Genomic DNA, 25,319 nt, shown 5'->3' with positions numbered 1-25,319 from the left:
GGTGCTTAGGAGATGTGGAGAATACAGACAAATATAAGACACTGTTCCTGTCCCCAGATAGAATCATAGACTAGTTGGGGAGAAAATGGACCAATATAAGAAAAGTTAAAGATATAGATATATTGATTTTACAGATTCATATAACACTGTGAATTATTAATTATAAATTGGGAATTATAGAAAATGAATGCTATAATGTCAGATGAGGGAGAGGTCACTTTGGGCCAAAGTGATCTAAGGAGGCCTCATGGAAGAAGGGAACCTCAAGTTGGGCCTCTCAATATGAGTAAGATTTAGAGAGAGAATAGAGGAGAGAGGTAAAGATGTGAGCCAATTCAGAGAAGAAATAAGGTATGAGGAATGTTCAGGGGATCGTGAGTAAAATAGGTAGTTAAAATAAGGAATTTATGGAGAACTCTTGGAGAAAAGAGTTTACTCTTCCATGAACTGAGAGATAAAAGTAGCATGGGGCCAGATTGGCAAGGGCCTGGAATGGAAGGCTAAGGAGTTTGAACATTATTTGATGGTCAGTTGGGAACTAGTAAAAGTTTGTGAACAGGAAAGCAACTTAATGAAGGCAATATTTTAAGGTGATTTATGGAGCATAAATATACAGTATGCTTTGGAGAAGTGAGAATCTGTAGGCAGGGAGCCATATTAGGAAGCTATCCTATTAATTTAGCTGTGACTTGACAAAGGTCTAAATTAGGGTTAGCAATAGTGAAAGAAGTTTAAAAGACCAATAAGAGAGACTTGGTAAACATTTCGATGTGAGAGACAAGGAAGAAAAGAGATTCAACAATAACTTTAAACTTTTAAGGATGAGAGAATGGTGCTAGTGTTACAAACTTTCAATTATTGAAAAAAAAAGTTGTGTATATAGGTTTCTGAAGGCATATAAATACTATACCTCACCGTAATTGACATGCTGACAAATCTTGGCAGTGCTTATTTTTATTATATCTAAACATTCTAATAGCCAATTATCTTGTAGATAATAGTAAAGTCAGAAAAAAAGATTGCAAAATTAGCATCTTAGCATTTGCTTCCTCTTTGACACTTTCCATGTTGGTCACTCATTGTCAAAATCAGTTGGGAACAGTTAGTGCAGTCCTCATACTTTAGAACTAAAAGATAAATTAAACCACTTAATTTTTAATGAGTGAAAATGTTTAGTGAAAACATCCAGAAAATTTAAAAACATGGATTTTTCAGATAGTATAAATTCTGTTATAGCATGTAAATTTTTTTTCACTACATATAGTATAATTTATATAATATATAATAACTTTTATTTTACTATAACTTGCTGAAACTATATATGATGAGTTTAGGTGCTGTGCAATATATAAGTAAATGCTATTTTTTATATTTCTTCATCTAAAAGAAATATGATTTGAGGAATATTTAAGAATTCAACTCTTGAAATTCCAAATTGCATTCATATATTTTTGGTGTTAACTTGTTAACCCTTTTCCCCTTAAAAATATTAAATAACTATGTTGTTGTTCACACACACACACACACACACACACACAGCCTTCTGAACTGATACTGAAAAGAAAGGAAAAAGTTAAGGGCAGAGTTATAGGAATGCATTGGTGTGATCCTAAGAGATTTACTTCATCTAGGACTAGTTGGCCAAGCATCGAGCAAGACAATAAAAGTTTCAAAAGGTTGGAGAAGGAGCATCTTCTTGAAAGCAGCAGGATTTTAATATGTTTCAACAATAAATTATGTTTCCCATCCTCAGAGGGTAATTGTTAGATAGGAGATAATGTATTAAAGATAAGAAACCCTGGGATCATAGTGATAAAAAATTATGGAGGAAAGATTTTTTTGCCCTACTCACACTGAGTGTTCTCCAATTATCTAGGAAGAAGTGAAATGAAGAACTGATGAATTCTAGAATAACCAGTATGAGTTATGCCCAGCTTGAAATTATCTGGAGGAACTGAAGAAGCACTTTGACTAACTGAGAAGCCCTTTGACTTAGAATAGAGTTTGTCTTTCTAATTGACTGGAAATAGTCTGAGTTGGGCCTCACTTTGTTAATTATGCAAGCCTGATAAGGTGAATGTCAGCAGTTCAATTTAAGCTGGAACAGAGATAGTTCTTTCTGGGAAGCTTTCTACTTCATTAAGACATCCACAAAGTCTAGTCTAACAGCTGAAAAGAGGCAAATTCTCTTCCTCACTAACAAGTATTTTTTTTTAAATAGTAGAGTGTAATGTGCATGGTGCACAATTGCGTAACCCAATTAACATTGCTAATGCTAACTAGTGAGACAGAAACACCAATTAGGTCTTCTAGAAACAAACCACCAACCTGATATTCTTGGTGATCTGGTGAGTGATTTGTACCAATGTCCTCTACAGGATTTCCTCTCTGCCCACCTGATGGCCCTCTTAGGTAGTTGTCTGGAAAACCTTCATCAAATAGCATTTTTCTTAAGCAAACATGAAGAGGATACTTGAGGTCTCAAGTGCTGAGAGTGCAGAAGTCTGCCTTTGTCATAACCCAAGTGATAGCTACTGTCTCCAATGGGTCTGTATAGCTATAGTTATCAGTGTACACTAGCTATCCTATTTGTGTTTTTTTCATAATTTGTTTACACATAATTTGGTTGACATCTTATTATATAAGTTAATGATGAAGCTGTTTACATTATTTTCCTATTGGTGGTCTCTTTATCAGGAGTCCACACATGTTTATCAACTGTTTAGAAGTACACACATATTGTTTACCAAACCTTACCAAATCACTCCTTATCTTACTAATAAAAAGCGACTTATATCACTTATTTAATGAAAAAGTGGAGACAAGGCAAAATGGAGTGGATTATGCTAAGGTAACAAAGTTATTCTCATGACATGTCATTTCTGTCACAAGAGAAGGTCTTGCCATGAGCCATGTTCTCTCTATTTACCTCCAATATCTTCCTTGTATCCAGTCCCATACTCCCAGCCACCTACTGGTTGCCAATTAGATTTCCCTGACTTTTTGGAATCAACAAGTCCTGAATGAATTCATAATCCTCATACCCAAATCTGTCATTTCTCCTTACATTTATATTTCTGTTGTAATGTAAATACTAAATAGTAACTGTTTCTCTTTTGGCCAGGAACTCTGAAGGTCTTCCCCTCCCTGTTTGATTTTCTTTTTGAGTTTTTGATTAAAAGGGCCATTGCTTGATTAACTTCTTAATTCACTGAATGAGCATTACCTCACTCACAGTGAGTGCCAGAAGAGACTTTAGCCTAAAAGGGCCAGGGTCTCCCAATGTGTCCTGGTGAATATCAGGCCACTGGACCCAGATGGCCCTGGAGGAGAAAGTGAGGCTAGTGATCTTGCACAGTCCTCTTTCACTCAAATCAAAGCCAACTGCAAGTCATGTCATCATTTCTCTGATGTCATGGTCCTCTTCAAGAATGAAGAACAAACACAACAACAACATTTCTGTTGTTACCACCATTCTCCCTGTGATCTAATTTTGAAATCTTGGAGTTATCTTTGTGTCTTTAATCTTTCTGCCTCCAACTGTCATTTTACCTCCATAATTCAGATGAGTTTGGGGGTAGGGGGGATGCACTCTCTAAAAAAAGATTAATGGAAATACACAGGAAAGTGATGATCAGCTTAGATTTTTAAATGGAGTACGTTATATTGAAGCAAGGGGAAACAGTTGAAAATGAAGAGTGTTGGGGTCATTTAAAAATGGTGTCAGAAGCACTAAAGCTCAGAATAGGTGAAGCTATAAAATATGTGCTAAGGAACTATAAAAATGTTGTTATGTTTGGGAGTCAAAGGACAATCAAAGAAACCATAGGATGAATATTCAGGTTGAAGAGATGATGGAAACAGACAATTGTGAGAAGACTAAGTGACACAATTCTTATTTCACAATTTTTCTCTCAAGATAATGATTGTTAGATTGAAAAAGATAGAACAAAAATGATTAGCACGGAGTGGAAACTCAATATAAATGAGGAGACAGACAGCTTCTTTCAGTAAGTTCAATTCACCAGGCTTATACAAGCAACAGGACATCTTTTTTTGTTTTGTTTTTTTGAGGGGGGAGGGCAGGGCACTTGGGGTTAAGTGAATTGCCCAAGGTCACACAGCTAGTATGTCAAAGTGTCTGAGGTCGTATTTGAACTCAGGTTCTCCTGACTCCAGGACCAGTGCTCTACTCACTGCACCATCTAGCTGCCCCTACAACGGAACATTTTTTTAAAAGTTTTTATCTTACCAGAACACAAATAGAAAAAAAGAAACAAAAGCATATCGTAAACTTAAATATTGGAACTTAAATGTAAAGTAAGAAAGAAAAAAAAAGCATGTCATGTGCACAGCAGAACATGTGAGAGGATTCTAAGTATTTAATAATAAATCATTTCAAGAAATGAATGATATATGTATGATAAATAATAAATGTATGATAAATAATACATTTTGTGTTGAGAATTGTCCATCTTTGCAACCTTGTGTTTTCTTTTGTTCTCTGCTGAGCACTTTTTAACTTTCTTCTTTTTCCCCTCCCCCACCCTCAGAAGGCTACAATATAATTTAGATATTTCTTGATGTATATATAGAAATACAGATATATACATATACTTATACATATATACATGGGTATATAGACACATACATTCCCAAACATAATCTACTCCTGATCTTTGTTTTTTATGTTGATACATATCTTTCATTTCCTATCCTTCCTGCCTCCTCTACTTTACTTCTACCCACTACCTTGCCTTCCTATTACTTTCCTACCCCCCTCCTCCACCAACCACCCTGCTCTCCTATTGCTTGCCTTCCCTGCTCTAAGGATCCCTCCCCTATCCCCCCACTCCCATTAATCTAAACACCCATCACCTATTCCCTCATTCTCCCCTCTAAAAATCTCTCCCGTGTCCTTTCCCTCCTCACTATACCCCTACCATTTTATTTCTTCTAAATTTAGAAGATTTTTATACTCTTCCAATTATATATGTATTGTTCCCTCTTAAACCCATTCCCGATGAAAGTAGGTTACCAGAACTAGGAGCCTTCCTCCCCATCTAATCCTCTATATCCTTTCTTCTTCTTGCACCTCTATTGTTGTATACAATAGTTACTGTTTTTAGTTTTTTTCTAAATGGTTTTACTTTTTAAATTCATATCATAGTCAGGTTTATCCCCTCTTTCTTATAAGCTTGACAATTATTAATAAGAATGTTAGACATACATTTTACAATTTATGTTATATAAAAGGTAAGCAATCTGTTCTTATGAATCCCTTGTAGTCAGTCCTCGATGTGTACCTTATGTTTCTCTTGGTTCTTGTATGTTGAATCTTCTATTAAGTTGAGGATTTTTTTTAACAAAGTCTCGAAAGTCAGAGGGTTTGTCAAATGTCCATTTTTTCCATTCAATATAATACTGAAATTTGAAGGGTATGATATTTTCGGCCAGAGCCCCAGGTCTTTTGCTCTTCCATATATTGTGGTCCAAGACTGGTAGTCCTTCAATGTCTCTGCTGCTAGGTCTTGTGTAATTCTAATTGTGGCATCATAATATTTGAATCGTTTTACTCTTGATGCTTTTAATATTTTATCCTTGAGCTGGGGGTTCTGTAATTTGACTATGATATTCCTATGAGTTTTCCTCATAGGATCTCTTTTAAGTCATGTGCAGTGGATTTTCTCTGTTTCTTCTTCCCTGCCTTGTTCTAATGCTTCAGGACAATTTTCTTTAATTATTTCTTGTGTTATTGTATCAAGATTCTTATTTTGATCATAACTTTCAGTTATTCCAATTATTTTTATGTTGTCTCTTCTTGATCTGTTCTCCAAATCTGTTGTTTTTCTTATAAGATGCTTCACTTTCTCTTCTATTTTTTCATTATTCGTGTGTTGTTTAATTATTTCTTGATCTCTTATAATTTCACTGGCTTGGCTTTGCCCAGTTCTAATTTTCAAGGTGTCATTTTCCTCCTTGAGATTCTGGATCTCCTTTTCTAATTGGTTGACCTTCCTTTCATAACCTTCTTGTTTTTCTTGGATTGTTTTTATTATTTTTTTTTTAGTTTTTCCTCCATCTCTGTCATTTGATTTTTAAAGTCTTTTTTAAGATCTTCTATAAATTCTTTTTGGGCAAGTGACCATTTAACGTTGCTCTTCTGGGGTTTCTTTACTTCAGTATCCTCCTCTGAGGATGAACCCCAGTCATCTCCATTCCTGTAATAGGTTTCTATAGTCGGAGTCTTTCTCCTTTGCCTGGGCATTTTTTTTTGTAGTAATAACTTGCTTTTTGTAATCTCTTCTAGCCCTTGGGTATGGGAACTGGTGCCTCTTGCCCCAGATCTTTAGTTCTCGCCTCTAGCTTGGAACCAAAGCCAAAACTCCAACCTTCTGTAAGCGCCCACAGCCAGGGCCTTTCTGCCCCACTGCTTCTGCACTCACCGGGCGTGTGCTGGTTCCTTCACCCCCACTGCTCCTCCAAGCACAGCTGAGCCTGTCGTTCCTCCTCAGCAGAGGTTCCCGCAGTCTTCCTGGGCTCAAACGCGACTCCCCTCACTATCCTGGGTTGAAAAGTTCCAGTGGCTGGGGCCGAGGCAGACTCTCAGACTAACTAACCCCCCTATAGTTGTTTAAATGGCTTTCCAGCTTGTTGTTAAAATGGAACTAGCCTGGAAGTGTTTACTCATGGTGGGGACCAAACCTAGTCCTGGGGTTTCTCTTCAAATCTTCTCAAACTGTCCGAGGAAAACCCCGGGTTGTGCCCCTATTTTTCTTTGTCTCCACCCACACCTTTTTTGCCCTAACGTGCTATTTTAACTCTTTTGTGGGAGAAAATCTTGAGAGCTTGGAATTTTCTGATCTACTCCTCCATCTTCCCAGAATCCTCTCCCCACAACAGGGCATCTTAAAGGAACTGGCAGATACATTTCAGTTTCCCATGTGTAAAATGGGCTTAATAATAATGCCTACCTTCTAGGGTTTCAAAATGAGATAATATGTAAAACATTTTAGAAAACTTAAAACACTATAAAAATGTTAATTATTATTAATAGGGTTGTTGTTATTGTTATTATCACCATGTACTTCCCCAGCTGTTTTAACTGTTTGAAAAAATGTAGAGAACTAGCATATTCTGAAACTGAAGATGAGCATATGCAGTCTCAGTTTTTAAAAAATGTAGATGCAGGAATCTTCAAGTTATAAGATAATAAGCTTGCCTCTGATGCCTGGAAAACATTGAAAATATATTATTAAGGAGATGGCTTGTGATCATTTAGAAATGGAAGTGGTCATCACTAGGAACCTGCATGACTTCAGTAAGGAGAGATCATGCCAGACTAATCTCATTTCCTTTTGAGACAAGTTTATTTCATTTGTAGATAAGGGAAAGGCCATAGATGGAGAATCATAGGATTATATGTATCAGGAACTTTAAGGATAATCTAATCCAAATGCTTCATTTTCCAAATGACTAGTACAAGGTCACACGTAATAAGTAGCTTAGCTGGTATACAATTCCAGATCCAGTGTCTTCCTAATTAAACCATTGGATTTCGCAGATCATTTTGATGAAGTTGCTTATGCATTCCTTGTGGAGAAGTCTTAGTGCTGTTTTAATATTTAATAGCTTAAAATTAAATTAAGATGTTTGCAACACCCTTTGTTAGCTGCATGATAGTATTAAAAGAAAAATTTGGAACTGGTTGGCTGGCCAGACTCAAAAAGATAGACATTATAACTACCCATGTTGAAGGAGGTCACTAATGGATTGTACCCAAAGAACTTTCCATCATCTTTTGCTAATGGACCTTTTAGTCAATAACTTGCCTAGTTTGTCATTCATGTCAGTTTTTCAGGAGTTTCAAAACTAGGAAGGACAAGTAAAATAGGCAGCTAGGTGGTGTAACTGATTGAAGTTCATGAAGACCAGAGTTCGAATCATGCATTGGGCACTCATGAGCTTTGAGATGTGGGGCAAGTTATTCAACATTTTTCCTGCAATTTCCTCATCTGGAAAACAACTATAACAATAGTACCCACCTCACTGGTTCCTTGTGAGGATTATATTAGTTAACCTTTGTAAAATATTTTGCAAACCTTAAGACTTAAGGAGGCATCTTTGGTATCTATCTTCAAATATTTAAAGAACTGCCATATTAAAAAAAAAACCCACAATTTCGCTTAGCCGGCTTGACTTCACATTGCAGAGAATAGTGGATGGTATTTACCAAAAGGCAGATTTGATCTTGATAGACAGAAATCATTGCTATTTATTAGAATTGTCCAGAAGTGGAATAGGTTATTTTGGCAGTTATTCATTTGGTTCTTCATAACTGGGCATCTTCAAAGGGAAACTTGTTTATTGTTTTCAAGGACCATTTTTTTTAGAGCATGCCTTTTCAGATACAGGCTGGACTAGGTGTGATTTAAGCCTAGGTTTTCCTTACCTCTGGGCTGTTCCTCTCTCCATTGTACCATATGTCTAACCACAATATTTACTTAAAAAACATAATAATATTCATCTAAAAGCTTATGGATCACCATGTGAGGGACAGTTTTTTCTCATTGACTTGAAACACTCCATTCATCTCATTAAGTAGCAGTACTTTTGTCTGTTTATTAACTTTTTTTCTCCCAGTTTGTTATCTGTGCTAATATAAATATTTAGAGAAATTATAAATATATATGTTTATGCGCGCGCGCATGTGTGTGTGTGTGTGTGTATAACACTAGCACTCAAATTGGTCATGGGAATCTTAAGAAATTCTCATCAAGGGAGTAGGTCCTAAGATGTCATGTGTAAAAAAAGAAATATAGGTGATAATATCCTTTGAACCCACCTAGTTAGAGAAAAAATAAAGACAACCAGTGTGCTTCATATTTCCAGGTATTGCCAATGTGGATTCCACGCAGATCCGTGGAAGAAATAAAGGAAAAGTTGTGGTTGGGTTGTTTTTCTTGAATCCAGATACAGCATTCATTCATCTGCATATTCATTTCTATGTTCTACTCTTTGGAAATTAGCTCTTTGGGAAAATGTTCATCCATGTTACTGTGAATTTTTCAACCACTACTTTTTTTAACCAAAGATGTGATTGAAATGGGGCTATGATTGTGATCCACCCTTTCCTCTTCAACGTATGGTGTCTCTAAATAATTAACCTTGGGGCTGAAGCACAATGACTATTTTTAGCATGGGGGGATGAATTCTGTCACAAAATTTAAAGAAATATACCTGGAGCGTTACTTGAAAATCAGATTTTTGAAGCTTGGCTCCTTTTTTTTTCCCAGTGGAAAGAGAAATTTTTGGAAATGTTATGAGGATATTGTCATTTTTTCTGTTTTAGCATTTCATTTTATTTTGTTTTGCAGTTAACAAACATTTATTTTCTTTGCCTTCTACCTCTTGATAAAAAAAAAACAAACCTGTAGCATATGTGTGTATGTATATATATATATATATATATATATATATATGTATGTATATATATAACATATATATATATATATATATGAAATGTGTGTGTTTGCGCTATTATTTTTCATTGTAGGAAAGGGAAGATCTAAACAGAAACGATTATATCATAAAGCAAATAATATAAAGTCCAGAAATAGAGTTCTAGATTTTTTTCTGTCTTGTCCCTTATGTGCTGCTTTCTTCTTTGTGACCAACTATAATGCTGTTTGACTACTCTATCAAGCTTCACGCTTGAACTAATGGAGTTTTGTTTCTTGAAAACTTTCACGAATATTAAGCAGCCAAAGATTTTTCTCATTCAAGTTAAATTATTAAATTTCTCCTTCAAGTTAAATTTCACCCCTGTGAAACACTTATTTTAAAAGTATTATAGGATGTCAAATCCTTGCAATATACAGCATAAGATACATGAGGATGTTAATTTATTATGTAGAGTTTCATTTTGGCACATTTGGTACATTTAGTAAAGAGAAGGCTCACTGGAAAATAATAGGATTTTTAAAAAGTCCTTTAAATGAGGTTCTTGCCAATATTAACAAGCCTTATGAAGTTTTGAAAATCTATTTTCTGTTATTTTGCTCTGTCTTGCTAGATGCTATATGCTATCCCCATTCTGTGTCCCCACACAAGTCATAAGTCTGCTACCCTGCTACCCCTTACAAAACAGCATATTTTCAACTGATATTTTTTTTTCTGTATTGTGATCAAGTTATAGAAAAGAGAAAGAAAAGGTTACTATGAATGCAGTTTTGCTCATGGAATGGTTCCCTCCCTGGGAACCAGAGAACAAAGGCAGGCTTCTGTACCCCCAGCACTTGAGACTCTAGCCTTCTCCCCATGTTTTCTTGAGAACACTGATGAAGGCTTTCCAGACTACTGCCTTGGAGGGAGACACTCGGCCTGCAGGTGGGCAGAGAGGGAACCTTTCCTTGTCAGTTTTTAATTAAAATATCAACTTTTTACATCATGTTAGGGACTTCAGGGAATGTCTATGGTTTTAAAAAAAAATAGGGATTGTTTTAGGTCTACATTTTTATCCCCAGTGCCTTATGCAGTTGCATGACAGTCATGTCTGACTCTTCATGACCCCATTTGGGGTTTTCTTGGCAGAGTGTTTTGCCATTTCCTTCTCCAGCTCATTTTATATATAAGGAAGCCGAGGCAAATGGAGCCACACAGTTAGTAAGTGTTTGAGGCCAGATTTGAACTCAGCAAGATGAGTCTTCCTGATTCGGAGCCCATTGTGCCACCTAGCAGCCCTGCATGGCATAGAGTAGATGCTCAGTAAAGGTTTGTGGATAGATTGATATTGTGAGAAACGTGGTTTTGGCGATCACTGGACTTCCTAGGCAGGGCCAAAGTCCTGAAGAAGAACCCTGTGATAATCCCTAGGGAAGGCTGTACAGACCACAGGACTCCCAGAGGAAGACCAAGTGGTAGCCATCCCTTAATCTGTGGGGATCACAGGGCCTCCTAGGGGTCAGACCCTAAGGAAGACCCAAGTGATGGCCCCTTAGGATGGCAGTAAGATCACAAGGCTCCCGAGACAGGGCCGGAAGTCCCATGTGATGTCCCCTTAAGAAGGCCGTGCAGACCACAGGGTTCCCCAAGGGAATCCAGAGTGGTAGCCCTTTTAACACCACAGTGGGGATCACAGGACACCCCAAGACAAGATCCAGGAGTAAGCCTGGCGAGCTTCCGATGCCTGTTGCTTCCCTTCACTTGACCTTAGGAAAATCCATGTGATTTGTCCATTCACACCCAAAGAACTCAAGACCAGAGTGGGCAGAGGAAGGCATTTTATTACGCTCCCCGGGAGAGCGGGTGTAGTGCTCGCGGGAACACTCACACCGATACAGCTGCAGGAGCAGGGGTAACCATTCCCTCCACTCCTGCTAGAGTCATGGTTAGTTTACAATCTTTGTTTTTTACATAGTTTTCCTAGGTTATACAGTTTATATAAATAGGATAATAAGGATACAGAAGCAAAAATGAAGTTAATTAGATTTTCCTTGTCTTAGTTTAGGATTAAACTATATTCTTTTACTTCCCCTACTTTCCCTCTTTAACATATGCAAATGATGCAAATCAGCAGGCCTGAATTCTTGACCAAGACCAGACCCTAGATAAGCTTGAACAGGTTCAAGTGGGTTTGGCCTCTCTAATTCCCCAGACTGCCTTCTCAAAAAGTATGCACATGCTTACAAGCCTCTGACCTCTCACCTGACCGACCTTGGGGCCTGGTCTCTGCTAAAGCTGGGGTGGGGGAGGGCAGGGAAGCACACCTTTAGTTCTGTGGAAACAAAACTCCTCCTCCCATTTCTTACAATATCGATGGTGAAATTAGGGAAAGTTTTCTGTAGATCTGTACCCAATTCATCAAGTATCAACTGCATAGCTCAATATCTAAACAAGGCTTTGTTTTTAAACATAGTTATAGCTAGAAGAGATCTCAGAGGTCTAGTCCAAATCCTTCATTTTATAGATGAGAAAACAGAGTGCCTTCACCTTTCTTTGTATATTCAGTGCTTAACATAGTTCTCGACATATAATTAATGCTTAATAAATGGCTGTTGAATGATTGATTTAACCCAAGGATGCTAAGTGACTTTCCCCAAGTCATATAGGTAATTAGTCTCAGAGGAGGAATTTCAACCTAGGTGTCCTGATCCCACAGACTACTGTGCTCCTTCCACAAATTAAACAGCTAGGTGATACAGTCGAAAGAGCCCTGGGTCTGGAGTCAGGAAAATCTGAGTTCAATTCCAGCCCCAACCGTAAACTGTGTGACCTTGGGCAAGTCCACTTAAACTCTGTATGCCTCAGTTTCTTCTTCTGTAGAATGAAGATAATAATAGAACCTACTTCCCCAGGGTGTTGTAAGGATCAAAAGATACTTGTTTGATTGGGGTGTTTTACATTCATTTTTAAAATTTTGAATTCCAAATTCTTTCTCTCCTCCAGCACCTCTCCTAGCCATTGAGAAGGCAAGCAGTACGATAACCCAAATGAGATATCTGTAATGTTTAGCACTATCCCTGGCATACAGTAGGCACTTAATAAATGTTTGTTCCTTTCCATCATTCCTAATTTGTACCATACCAATCATTAGCCAGAGCAGCCTGCTCATCTGTTGACTGTGTTTGATAATAAGCCACTCTAAAATCGGCACATGAGAGACAAATGGGAATTATATGAAAGACGGGGGTTTTAGTTGGTTCACAGCACAGAGCCAGCCATCATGTTCTTTCTGCTATTAGTGGGTTGATACATTCCAACTCAGCTGTGTTTCACACCTTATTGATCAGTATACAAATTACAATCTCCCAAAACACATGTGCTTTTAGTGATGGGACTGGCAATTCTAGAGAACAGAAAGTGGAAGCTAATAGTGGTGTTGGCATGTTTAATTCATGCCAAGACATGGGAAAGCTGGAAAGCTAAAGCTTAGTGGCAAGTAACCCTGGGTCTTTATATCAGGCACTAGTGAGATCATTTATCCAATCCTAAAGGTTTTCAAAAAAATGTTCTCTATCTTTTTGGGATAAGGAATACAAAGTTTATTCTTAGTTCTGACCTTCCCAACAGGATCATAGGACCTAGAGCAGGAATGGACCTTGGAGATCATTTCTTCTAGTACCTCTAATTTTCTAGATCATAGGCCCTATGACGCTGCCTCCAGAATTTTTAACACCTTAATATGTAATGTGATCCTGGGAAGCTCTGTTAACATTTTGAGGAAAACTAGTGTACTACATTATCTCATCAACCAAACTTGAATGTTATTGTCCTAATGTAGCACTGCTAACAGCTGCTGCAGGGGTGTAAGACTCACCAACAACCAGCACACAGCTGCCAAAACAGGTTCTTTGATCTGCTTTTCTAAGGAAAGCAACTTTAAGGGGTTAACAATCTCAGTTTAATTAAAAATACATATATCAATTACTTAGTTCAAGGGGAAAAAAATCAGTCCCGTGAACTTCAAGGCAAATACAAACAGAAATTACAAACATCAACGGACAGACCTTGTCTGATTCAAATCACAGTTCATAGTTAACCAAAGAAGCACCAACATCTATCTTGGTTACAAAGCCAGGGGCAGGGGTTGGGGCGGGGAGTGGGCAGGAGTGGTGGGGGCAGTAACAATGGCTTGCCCAGATTCTCAACACTCCTTCCATGAGTGAGCAACAAAAGTCAAACACCAATCTTGGATCTTATATACCCTTCTCAGGGCCCTGGGTCACTTGATTGCCTCAGTGCTGAGAAGCACTCAAACAAAGAACAAGGAAAAATCCCATTTTGCTGACCATTACATTTGAAAGGCAAGACTCATCAAAGGTACTTAATTACCTCAGCTTTCCAAAGGAGAAGACAACAAAAAGTCCTGCCCTGATTACCATTACATTGTCTTAGGGCTGAGAAACACCCTAAGACAAAAAGATCCCATTTTACCTGCCTCATTCAAACAAAAGCCAGATTCCATGATTCGTTTTTTTTTTTTTTTCTGGCTGATCAAATAATAGCGGTAGAAACTGTAACAGAAGTATTAGAAGGGATTACTATCTCAGCAGCCTATATTGGAAACAGGACCATTAGGGCCAATGAACATCTTTAAGCATTACCTTAAAGACATGCAATTATGATGTAAGGGGGGAGGAGAGAAGAGAGATCTAACGATAACTTCAGAAAAATAGTCATTTGAAAAGACAGAGTTTTGATGACTGCTGGTGAAAATTAAGTCAAGTGCTCCCCTAGCTCTCTGGGCAGTAAATGCATTATGAAGGAATCTCTTTCATTCTGACAGTTGAAGTAGTGAACCATTTCTTTTGTCTTCTCCAAAGTCTACAATCTTCCCACGGTTGCCTAGATACTCAGTCTCCTGGAGGCATTTGCCAATCAAAGTGTAGTTAAGGTAGTGTGTGTGTGTGTGTGTGTGTGTGTGTGTGTGTGTGTGTAAATACTTAACAGAGAATTGTGATGGTGGGTTACACAAAGCCTGTATTCTGTTTATGTGTAACTATTTGCCTAAAATTATTCAGAGAATCTAAATGCAAATGTAGGAGTAAGAATTCAGTGGTATGACAAGGAAAAGAATAGGACTTTCAGGACTTAAGAAAAAACGCATAAATATAGGCACCTGAATTCCTGAATTGCATAAAGTTTTTAGCAGAACTTTATGTAGATTCTCATTATCTGCACCAGGAAAATCTCAAGATCTTAGACAAATCCTGGGAAGAAAAGTAATTGAGAAGTTCCTGGAAAGAACTCTGACATCATTTCAGTTATTATTTATCGGGTACTGATAATGTCAGAAAAAGATACGAAGGAAAAGAAAGTGTTACTGGCTTCTCGCCATTGTCAAAAGACAAGAAGGTAAAATAGTCTTCTTTCTCCATATCTGCCTTTTTCATATAGTTATAAAGCACTTGGCAGGGGCCATCACTGACTTTATGAAGTTTTTCATCCAGCACTCAATATAGCTGAGTTTTAGTTTCTACCTGTGCTTACTCTCTTATTTAGTTAAGCAAAGCCAGGAAGATAAAGCAAGACCAGATTTCTTTTGTTTGTTTGTTTTTAATAAAGAAGCCTGTTCATTTTTTAGTTTAGCTCTTTTCTCTCTTAAGTAACATTATAATTTCATATAAGTAACATTATAACATAATGATGTGTAGTAGACATTCACCTAGTCCTGGGATTCTTTTTTTTTTTAACAGTTTTTTATGTTATTTTACCAGAACACAAATACAAAATAGAGAAAAGAAACAAAAACATATCATAAACTTAAATATTGAAACTTAAATATAAAGAAAGAAAAAAAGCATGTCATGTGCATAGCAAAACATAGGAGAGGATCCAAAATATTTAACAATAAATTTTCCTTTCAAGAAAGCCTGTATGATAAATAATACACCTTGTGTTGAGAATTGTCTATATTTTCTTTGCTTCCTTGTGTTTTCTTTTCTTCTCTGCTATACACTTTTTAACTTTGTTCTTTTTTCTCCTCCACCCCCCCAGAAGGCTACAATGTAATTTAGCTGTTTCTTTTTTTTTTCCTTTTTGGCAGGGCAATTGGGGTTAAGTGACTTGCCCAAGGTCACACAGCTAGTAAGTGTGTCAAGTGTCTGAGGCTGGATTTGAACTCAGGTCCTCCTGACTCCAGGGCTGGTGCTCTACTCACTGTGCCATCTAGCTGCCCCTAATTTAGCTGTTTCTTGATACATATATACACATACAGGTATATACATATATACATGCATATATAGACATATACTTTCCCAAATATACTCTGCTCCTGATCTTTGGGTTTTTTATGTTTGTACATATCTTTTGTTTCCTATCCCTCCTGCCTCCTCTACTTTACTTCTACCCACTACATACCCTTCCTATTACTTTCCTATCCCCGTCCTCCACCAACCATTACTTGCCTTCTCCCCTTGAAGGATCCCTCCCCTATCCTCCCATTCCCATTAATCTAAACTCCCTTTACCTATTACCTCATTCTCCCCTCTAAAAATCCCTCCCTTATCCTAATCCCTCCTTTGTCCTCTCCCCCCTCACTATACTCCTACCATTTTATTTCTTCTAAATTTAGAAGACTTTTATACTCTTCTAAACATATATGTATTGTTTCCTTTTAAACCCATTTGTGACGAAAGTAGATTACCACAACTCCCAGCCCTCCTCCCCCATCTAAATCCTCTATATCCTTTCTTCCTCTTACACCTCTTTTGTATAAAAAAGTTACTCTTTTTTAGCTATTTCTAAGTGGTTTCACTTTTTAAATTCATATCATAGCCAGATTTATCCCCCTCTTTCTTATGAGCTCGACAACTATTAATAAGAATCTCAAACATACATTTTACATTTTATGTTATATAAAAGGTAAACAGTCTGTCCTTATGAATCCTTTATAGTCAGTTGTTGGTGTGTATGTTTCTCTTGCTTCTCTTGGTTCTTGTATGTTGAATTTTCTGTTAAATTGAGGATTTTTTTAACAAAGTTCTTGAAAGTCTGAGAGTTTGTCAAATGTCCATTTTTTTCCTTCAAGATAATACTTAAATTTGAAGGGTATGATATTTTCGGCCAGAGCCCCAGGTCTTTTGCTCTTCATTATATATTGTGCTCCAAGACCTGCAGTCCTTCAATGTCTCTGCTGCTAGGTCTTGTGTAATTCTAATTGTGGCACCATCATATTTAAATTGTTTTAATCTTGTTGCTTTTACTATTTTATCCTTGAGCTGGGGGTTCCAGAATTTGACTATGATATTCCTATGATTTTTCCTCATAGGATCTCTTTTAAGTGGTGTTTGGTGGATTTTCTCTATTTCTACTTCCCTGCCTTGTTCTAATGCTTCAGGACAATTTTCTTTAATTATTTCTTGTATTATTGTATCAAGATCCTTTTTTGATCATAACTTTCACTTAGTCTTATTATTTTTATATTTTCTCTTCTTTATTCTCTAAATCTGTTGTTTTTCTTATGTTTCACTGTCTCTTCTATCTTTTCATTATTCATGTGTTGTTTAATTATTTCTTGATCCCTTATAATTTCACTGGCTTCACTTTGCCCAGTTCTAATTTTCAAGGTGTCATTTTCCTCCTTAAGATTCTGGATCTTCTTTTCTAATTGGTTGACTTTCCTTTCATAACCTTCTTGTTTTTCTTGGATTATTGTTTTTGTTTAGTTTTTCCTCCATCTCTGTCATTTGATTTTTAGAGTCTTTTTTAAGATCTTCTATAAATTTTTGGGGGGCAAGTGACCATTTGACGTTGTTCTTTGGGGGTTTGTTTACTTCAATATCCTCCTCTGAAGATGAACCCCGGTCATCTCTTCCCATGATAGGTTTCTGTGGTTGTATTCTTTCCCCTTTGCCTGTGCATTTTCTTTTGTGGTAATGACTTGATTTTTGTAATCACTTCTAGCCCCAGATCTTCAGTTCTCCCTTCTAGCCCAGAACCAAAAACCTTCCAACCTCCTGTAAGTGCCCACAGCCAGGGGCTTTCTGCCCCACTGTTTCCCCACTCAGATGCGTGTGCTGGTTCCTTCTCACTCCCACTTCTCCTCACAGCACAACTGGGTCTGGCATTCCTCGTCAGCAGAGTTTCCCTCAATCTTCCTGGGTTCAAATGCGTGACTCCCCTTACTATCCTGGGGTGAAAAGTTCCAGTGGTTGGGACAAAGGCAACCTCTCCCACCAACTAACTCCAGGACTTGTCACTAGTTGTTTAAGCAACTTACCAGCTTATTGTTAAAAGAGAACCAAGCCTGGAGGTGTTTACTCCTTGCAGGGACCAAACCCAGTATTGGGGTTTTTCTTCAGATCTTCTCAAACTGTCCCAGGAAGATCCTGGTTGTGCCCCTGTTCTTCTTTGTGTCCACCCACACTTTGTTCACCCTAAGGTGCTATTTTAACTCTTTTATGGGGGAAAATCTTGAGAACTTGGAATTTTCTGGCCTATTCCACCATCTTCCCAGAATCCTCTCAGTCCTGGGCTTCTTAAATATTTTTTCCAATTGAGAAATTTATTTAAACAGATCAAATAAAACAGGTGCTTCCTTGTCTCTGCACTTAGAAGAAGGTGTTGGGCCTCCTAGTAGTAAAACGTGGTTTGTGCTGGTGAAGCAGAACTCCGTGGGGCTGAGGGAACTTGTTTTTGGAGTCATAAAACTGCTTGACTGTGGGGCTGGCATCACTTACTGGGAGAAATTTCTTCCACTTTCATGATCTGGATAGAGTGGGCCCGGGCCTGGTGATGGGCTCCCATATCTCAGTAACAGAGTGACAGCACCAGCAGTGGTCAGGTGCCTGTACTCCCCGTACCTGTTGTGGGTCCCACTCCTGGAACGTTGCGCAGCCAGATGCCAAAATTTTCCAGGCTAAGAGGGGAATTTTCAAAGACCTGTCCACAGGATACAATTTCTCCAGGAGACTTCTTTTTCAGCTGAGAAACAAAGTACCTGAATAGGGACTTTGCTACACCACGATTGGGAGCAAAGATTTGCATCCAATAAAGAGGCAGCTCTGGACTCGGAAGTAGGCAGGCAGCGTCCAACTACCTTATACTCTCTCAGGGTGCCTGAAGCCTTCATGGTGCTGCTGCCTCCTTCACCAACACACAAAAGGTGCTTCTTAAACTTTTCCACTCGAGACCCCTCCAACCCTTCTTACACTGTGGGTTGTCACCCCATATGGTGCCGTTCTATTCCTCTCATTTTATAGATGAGGAAATTGACTACTACAGATGTTAAAGGATTTGCTCTAGGTCACCCAGGTAGTACAAATCAAAGGTGTGATTTGATCTGAGGTTCTCTGACTTAAGAGACTGTGCTGTTTTACCTGTAACATGACATCTTCCTTCAATAACATGCAGCAGCAGCACAGCAGAAAATAGTGATTACACACAGTGTCAATTCCCTGAAATTTCAAGGATAATTCAGTAACCTTTTCAAGACGTTATTGAACAAAACTGCTAGGTGGTTTGTGGATAGAGTGATAGGCCTAGAATCAAGAAGACTTCAATTCCAATCCAGTCTCACACACTTACTACGTGAGTGATCTTAGGCAGGTTACTTAGCCTGTTTGCCTCAGTTTCATCATCTATAAAATGGGTAATACCTACCTACCAGAAGTGTTATGAGGAGCACATGAGATAATATTCATAAAGTGCTTAGCACAGTGCCTAGAACATAGAAGGTGTTATATAAATGGTAGCTATGGTTATTGAATTTTTAATAACTGAAGAAATCAAGAGCAACTCTATGAAAGAGGTTCTCTCATGATCTGAGGGATAATTGAATAAACATATGAAAAGATTACCTTTAGATCATGTGGTTTACACATGTGGATTAAGTTTTAGGTATGGATTCTACTAGATGACTTCTGAGACTCCTCCCATCTTTGAAATGCTGTGATTTTCTCTAATATGGCCATCCAAGAACCTATCTTATAGTTGTGAGGCATTAACTCCCCAAATTTGCTCCTTGATTTGGGGTAGGGCTTGCTCTTTCAGTCCAGCTGTATTGAGGTGGTTCCTTAAAGTGAAAAACTTATCTACCAAAGTGAAAGTATCCTAGGGATAACGCTGCTGTGGTTAAAGAAATATATCTATTACTCATTACTCTAATTACTAAGCCCTCACTGGTATACTTCCCATTTAAGCAAATAAATCAAGATCATAACTAGTTTTAAATGATGATTACTTGGTTGGTTGGTTGTTGTCCTTCATTCTTAAAGAGGACCAAAATGACATCACTATGCTAGAATCAAATTTCAATGTGTCTAACTGGCTGATCAGACCAATACAAGCTCGGAATGTTCCAACACAGGTCGGGCACAAATAGTCCATGTGAACATTTGGGGTGGATACTCTAAATTTGCACATCCTGTGTTTACTTTGAGCTGGTTCAATTCTGATTTGCTCATAGAGCACTGCACCTTCTCTGATGTGGGCATGCCATGCTGAGTGGTCCTGTGCCAGCATCTCCCGGGTCATACAATCATGATTACTTAATCATGTTACTAAGCATATTAGTATATTTAATCATAATAGTAGTAGTTAATCATATTATTAATCATAATACAAATCAACAATAATAATAAGGTGGCATAATACGACGATGCAATAACATAACAAATATTGTATAGCATAATATAGTACAGCAGTTTTGCCATAACTTAATTCTCATCAATGCACACAGGGTCCATGGAAGAAAAGGGGGGAAGGCAGATATTACAAAAACACTAGAAATGAGGCATATGAGTAGGGAAACCCATATATCCAGCTCAGCTCAGAGGGTAGGCCTTAATGTACATGGTCTCTTTAGGGAATAGTCTGCATTATGTTTCATTTGCTATGTGGGATTGTTCCTCTTCTGGGACTCTCTGCTCTGCTGTTGGATAAAGCCATTTCTTGGCTACCCTTGAGCTGCCAATGCAGTGTTAATCTGTTTTAGCAAACAAAAGCCCTAGGAATTTTCCAGGTCTGCTCCCTTGGCTGGGCATTGAGGCACTGTTACATGGTTTCAGTGAAAAGCAGTTCTTTTAAGTCTTAGATCTGCAAAGCTATTCAAGTTTTCTCTCTGGCTTTGAGGAGCGCCTTAGAGGGCAGTAAGGTGAAACATAGACAATCCTCTAAGAGGGTTCTCTTTTGTCAAGTTGTAAGTGGTGTTAGAAAGCAAGGCAGCCTTTCCTCAGTGAACTCCTTAAACAATTCAGCAGAATTCTTTCTCCAATTAGTTCCTAGCATCAGAGATTCACTGAAATCAGATAAGCTCCTCACATCAACTGCAGAGCCTGTTTTTGTCTAGTTACTTGGTATCAACTGGAGTATGCTTACCCTGTTGGCTCATTTGGAACCTGTGCTCTGTCTTCTGATGTTCCAGTTTCCATCAGCAGTTTCTTTCATCACCTTCTCTATTCCAATTCTCTGGATTCTCAATGACTCTACCTTCTCAGAGTAGGATCTCCTCATGAATAGGGACTCACCTCTAAAATGGGTTGAGAAATCCTAATACTACATCTCTGTCAGATATGACAGAAATAGTTAATATACAGTTTTCCCACAGCCTGCAAAGAGTTTTTTGAATCACAGTTCTCCAACTATAAATATTATAGTACTGAAAAATAATCATATGGAATTTAGTTTTGGGGAAGCAATATTCTACATCCATTTTTTTAAACCAGCTGTCAGTACTTTTCCCTTTAGGAGGATCACTTTCATTCAGGTTCTCTCAGAACAATCTGAAATGCTACTCAAGTTGCTTTTATCTGTTTTTTCCTCATGTGATTGCCCTTTTCAGTAAATAAAATATCCACAGGGGGAAAAGAAAAGCAGTACTTTATAGTTGCATATGATAAATATTCAATGAGCAAGAACTTGGCTGGACCAGAAGGCCAGTAATAATCAATGCCTTATCCATAGCCTGTATCTGCCCTTAATAGTTTATAGTACATTTATTAGTTTTGTGGAGTTTTTCTTTTCATCACCAAGCTAGTATCTGTAGTTTCTTCATTTGAGAAATTGTTTTTTCTAATGGATAGTGGTGGTTCTTTTTCTCCCTGTAATGGTAGTTTTGGTCTATTTAATGCATTTAGTATTAAAATGCTTTTATGGATCAATTTCATTATAAGATGCAAAACTGAATGAAAGAAGTGCAGTTAGACTGCAGGGAATTTATTTGTTAATTAACTTATTCAACCAATGTTTATTGAGCACTTGACTTTTTGTATATACTGAAGGAATATAATGAACAAAAGAATATATTTATGGCTTAACTTATGACCCATTTAATATGTAAATTTTTGTGTTTTGTGGGTGTATTTTTTTACAATTCTGAAAATATCTAACCCTACCCTGTATTTCACAGTCTCCTCTTGACACCAAAATAATAGCTACAAATTTGCAAATCCCCATTACTATTGCTAAGAGTTTGGGTCCCAATGATAACCTTTTATCTAGCAAAGCAAAATTATGCATATACCTATCAAGGCTGTAAATTCTTAAAATTTATGAATTTTTTCCATTGGCTAATTTATAAATTACTCTATTTTTTCCAAACTGGAGACATTAGATATCATCTACAAATGATTTTACCTAAAAATATGTATTGGAAAGGAATAACTTTGTTATATATGTGGGCAGGTAAGTGGAATAGTAGATAGCACTGGGCCTGAGCTTAGGAAGATCAGAGTTCAAATCTAGCCTTAGACAGTTACTAGTTGTATATATGATCTTGGTTAAGTCACCTAACCTCTGCTTGCCTCAATTTTCTAAACTGAAAAATGGGGATAATAATAGCACCTACCTCTGAATTTTTTGATGAACATCAAATGAGATAATATTGATAAATTACCCAATGTAGTACCTGACACTGAGTAGGTACTATATAAATGCTAGCTTTTTATTATTTAGTATGCCACTTCTGAATGTGCACCATTGTTTTCTATGTCAGAAATGCTAAGGATGATTGGATTTGTCCATAGCTCAAGCATGTAGGTAAATTTAGTTCCAACTGATGGGGCTCAAAATAATCTCAACAAATCTAAGCAATTACTTTAAGAACCATTTTCTATACCCCCAAGAGGGAACATTATAGTTATTGTATATATTGTCTTAAAATGAAAATATACACATTAAGAATTGGGGCCAATGATTATATTTTAGATAAATCAAACAATGCGTGATCTTAGTGTTAGGTAGAAATGTAGCTTATTAGACAGCTGCATTTAAAGAGGATTAATGAATGGATTAATGGAAACCTGAAGGGAATGATTATTATACCATAAAACATTGCCTTTATCCTCATCCTGTTTGTTTTCATCAATTTCCTAATCTTGATTGAGTTGGATTAAGACATAAAGCATGCCTATCACATTTGCAAGAGACACACGCTGAAAGAAATAGCTAATAATGTTAATCATAGTATCAGGATTCCAAATCCTCTCAAAAAGCTGGATGAAATACAAGGTGATGTTATACAGGTATGAGTGTAGAATCCTACGCTTAGTGCCAAAAAAAAGCATCTGCATATATAGGAAAAGGGAATTCTGTCCTAGCCATACTGTATATGAAATATTGTTTTCAGTCCTGGGTACGACATTTTAGGAAGGACTTTGTGAAACTAAAGCATATCTTCATAAGGGCAATGAGGATTCTGGGAAGAGGACTAGGAACCGTATCATGTAAGAATCAATTTAAGGAACTAAGTATGTTTAGTCATGAGAGCAGAAGTCTTGGGTGGAAGGGTCTTCGTGAGAAAAAAATTAACTTATGCTTATCCCAAGAGGGCAGAAGTAGGAACAATGGATAGATATTAGATTTAACTTTATTATTAAGATTTTAGCATTCCCCTCCTCTCCTTATGCCTCTATATGAAAACTTCCAAAGAAGCAGAACCCACTACCATACAGAGTAGCCCATTTCATTTTTGGACAGATACAGTTATTAGGAAGGTGTTATTTGTTTCATTTTTCCCTGACATGGAACCTAAATCAGTTTCTCTGCAACTTTGGTTTAATCCAATTTTTGAACCTAGTAAATAATTCTTGAGATAGTAGATAAAACAAAACACTAATTATAGCATGACCCTGAGGAAATGATTAAGGTGCCTAAGAAAAATGGTAATGTCAAATTTTTCTTAATCCTAAATAATATAAAAAGCTATATTCTCCAAACTAAGTTCTTCAGCAGATTAGTCCATATTTTTAAAAAATCACACTAAGAAAAAGTGCAATTCAAGAAATGTATTTTCTGTTTTTTGGTTACTAAAATTGTTAAATAAAAGAAAGACTTACTGGAGCACATATCACTTTGAAAGGTTAATAAAGATAATATTAAATCACATGCAATTAATGGGATAATAAGTTTCATAATGCAAGCAAATATGAAAAGAAATGGATCACCATATGTTCATATGTATTTAGTAAAGAAGAGTGATGTCTTTAAGAGTAAGATTCTTTCTCTGTTAGTCTCAAACTTCTGGTTAATTCAGGTCACCATGTCCTCTGAAGCAAATAAATAAATAAATATAATGTCTTCTGAAGTCTTCTCTTCCCCAGAATAAATATATCAGTTTCTTCAACTGATTTTCTTATGATACAGACTTATGGCCCTTCCTGGTTGCCCTCTTCTAGATATTTGCCTTCTGATCAATGTCCTTCTTAAATTATGGAACCTAGGACTGAACACATACTGCAGCTGAGGTATAGTACAGTGGGATTTTCACTTCCCCCTTTCCCAGAAACTATACCTCTCAATGAAGCCCAAAATTGAATTAGCTGTTTGTAGCTGCCACATCATGCTGCTGACTCATAAAGAGATTTCAGTCTACTAAAATCCCCAAGTCATTTTTTTCAGAAGAAATTCTACCTTATCATGTCTCTCCCATCTTGTAATTATGAATTTGATTACTGAGGAGACCTGAATGTTTTTCTCTTGTCTAGGGTATTAAAGATGTGGTCAGTACTGCTTAAGAACTGGATGAGTTTTTAGGATATCATGGGTTTTTTTTTTTCAGAATATCCTCAAGAATAACCTACTACATGAATTTTTTTATAATCTTTCTAGCTCGTAGTGCTCGCTGTTGCTCTCTCTCTCTTTCTCTCTCCCCCTCTCTCTCCCTTCCTCCCTCCCTCAGTTATTTTGTATTTCTGAGATAAATGTTCAATTTATAGTTGGTTTTGTTACGTTATTACCTCAAAATAATGTTACCTTCCTGATAGCAGTGACGTTTATTCTTGTCTATCTCCTAGTACCTATCACACTATCTGACACATAGTAGTCACTTAATACTTGTTGATTGTTTGACTATGATTCTAGTACTTTCCTTTTATTGATTATCTCCAGTGTATCTTGTATGTAGCTTGTGTGCACATACTTGTTTTGGTAGTCTCCTTCATTAGATTGTAAGCTCCTTGAGAATAGGAAACTGTCTTTTGTTTTTCTTTATGTCCCTAGGACTTAGCACAGTACCAGGCACATAGGATGAGCTTTTCAAATGTTTGTTGACTGGCTGACTGTCCAAACATGGAGATGAGTTATGGAAGCTAAAAACTGGCATATGAAAGTGAATTTCCATTAAGTTACTTTTCTAGATGCTATCCCTATGTGGCTAAACCATTCTATTTTCAGCTTGGATAGCTCAATGTGTGAAATGTTTTGGATCTGACTATTTATCACAGTCACTCTGACAAGTACTTAACTGAATCATGGTTAACAGATGCTACAGTAAATGGGTTGCTATTACCTTCTGTTCATTGGTTATATACTAGCAGGGTTAATCACTTGTGAGTCTTTGTTGAAACATATACTAATAGGAAAGCTTGATTGTGGACATA

General features: G+C 37.2%; 1 protein-coding gene and 1 pseudogene across 1 annotated transcript in view; one reads left to right on the top strand and one right to left on the bottom strand.

Annotated features, from left to right (window-relative positions):
• NKAIN2 (sodium/potassium transporting ATPase interacting 2) overlaps nt 1–25,319 on the top strand; it is a 1,347,683-nt gene that overhangs the window by 794,477 nt on the left and 527,887 nt on the right. The gene's annotated exons all lie outside the window — the stretch shown is intronic.
• LOC118858467 lies at nt 18,054–18,574 on the bottom strand (annotated as a pseudogene).

The sequence above is a fragment of the Trichosurus vulpecula genome, chromosome 7 (assembly GCF_011100635.1).
Source record: "Trichosurus vulpecula isolate mTriVul1 chromosome 7, mTriVul1.pri, whole genome shotgun sequence".
NCBI lineage: Eukaryota > Metazoa > Chordata > Mammalia > Diprotodontia > Phalangeridae > Trichosurus > Trichosurus vulpecula.
The sequence above is the reverse complement of the archived record's forward strand: the minus strand, read 5'-3'. Positions and strand labels throughout refer to the sequence as shown.